Below are 2,147 nucleotides of genomic sequence, written 5' to 3' on the forward strand. Positions count from 1 at the left end.
TAAGTGCCCTTTTTTCAGCCGCTTACGTTCTCATTTATGTTTGCTGTCTCAGTTACCGACCGTTTTAGCGAACGTAGCGTGGGCTGCCGACGGCGTTTTACTTTTTATCCGTGGTAGCAATATGGTGAATGACATTTAATCTTCGTTTCTCTATGGCGTATTTTATGGTACTTTCTCCAAGTCCCTGGTTTTAGCTGTCTTTTCCTCCGCCAACTGGGCTTAACGAGTTGTCGTTTTTAACACCTTTTTTCTCTTCGTGCTCTATGGTTCTACCTTGGGCGCGTATGTCCCTAATTGTTTTTCCACCCTACACAAACAAAATAAACACACGCAAAGTTATGATAATGGGTTTTTTGTTCAATCTCAATTTTCTCATTAAGTTTTCATTAGTGATCTTTGACGTACCTTGAAGCAATTTTTCATCGAACTCGTTATCTTTTACAATAAAATAGAGCAAGTACCACAGCATCAGCGTCCAAAATTCCGAACTACATTACTACACAATATTATTGACAATATAACTGACGATATTATACTAAGTAGTCTAGGAGAACATCAATAATATTGCACAATATTATTATCCAATATTATTGACCGTCCAGGGCCGCTTTACTCTTAAAGCATCCCTTATACCGTAACAGTACACCGGTGTGTCTAAGAATCTGAACTGATTGTTTGCTTCAGAGTGAGGAATTTAACAACACAGTGCTCCTTCGTTCGCAGCTCTGTAACAAATCCTCTAAAGTCACAGTACACTGAGAAAGGGAAGGAAGGAAAAGAAAATCGGCTGGTAGACTCCGAGAAATAGGTTCAACCGTCTAATCGGAAAGAACTTCCTTCCTCTCCATGCAGTGGTCTATTTTCTTTAGTGTTTGAGAGTTGCGACTTAAGTGCAAAGTGAGTGCAAAGTCACTTGACTTATACCCGCGCTCATCAGCAGTAGGAGAGGGTACAACGGTAGTGGTGGGGGGTCCATTATGAATAATCCGACCAAAATAGACGTTAAAAGTCGATAGTTTCTCACTAAAGTACCAGAAACGAAAAGATCGACCAAAACAAAAAAGTACGACCACATGCTGCTAGAAAACTAAAAAAAGGTGAAAAAGTAGCATGGTGGACAATATCCCTTACTATGATAGTCATATGGACAGTGTTAAGTAAAGAACATGTCACGTGGAAACTATGTGTCAGTCTTCGACAGTATGTTCATCCGTATTACCGAAGTCAAAATTTTCTTCTCCTTCTTTTGCGTTTTTCCGCTAGGTCTGGTGATCAATAACTTTACGCCATCACCTCTCCTCCCCTTTTCCTGAAAAGACAAAGGGGAAGCTTCCAACAGTGCGTGGCGTACGCAGGCAGTTACCCATCCAAATACTGGCTACCTCCAATGTTGCTTAACTTCGGTGATCTGACGGGAACTGGTGTATTCGTCGACACCAGGAAATCTAACGCGACCTATCCTAAACAATTACTCCGGCGAGCAAGTTGTTCCAGGAGAAACGGTCAATATTCAGAGATATGACGGGAATGAGCAAACATAAACTTCTAGCAAATATGGGCTCTAAAATAAAGACCTTAAGAGCTATGCGCACCTCTTCACCAGGGATATTATGAAACGAATCTCTCGTACTGCAAGCTCTTTGCTATCCATATTTTGGGAAGAGGTCGTACGGACCAAAATAGAAAAAAACTGTCTTGTAAACATGGCCTCTAAAGTGCATATCTTAAGAGCTATGAATATAAACTTAGTATATCTGTTCACATTAGTGAATATGAACATGGGATCATAGCTCGTAAGTTATCGACTTTAGAGCCCACGTTTACTGGAACCTTTTTTTTGTTTTGCTTCATACTGCTGCCCCAGAAAATATGGAGAGCAAAGAACTTGCATTAGAAGATTTGTTCCTGAGCATCGAAGATAAAGTGGTGCACATAGCTCTAAAGGTCTGCATTTTAGAACCCATGTAACTAGACTATTTTGCTTCGAAAGATCGTTCTCGTCATATCCCTCAGTATTGACCATTCTTCCTGGGATACCCTGTATTCTTAGTGTCCCTTATGGAAGTCATGGATAACATGAATCTGAATGTAAAATTTTCTAGATTCTGAGGCCATGTCATGTTTCTCATGAGTATATTCTTACACAG

This window comes from Schistocerca nitens, chromosome 1 (genome assembly GCF_023898315.1).
Source record: "Schistocerca nitens isolate TAMUIC-IGC-003100 chromosome 1, iqSchNite1.1, whole genome shotgun sequence".
NCBI classification, from domain to species: Eukaryota; Metazoa; Arthropoda; class Insecta; order Orthoptera; family Acrididae; genus Schistocerca; species Schistocerca nitens.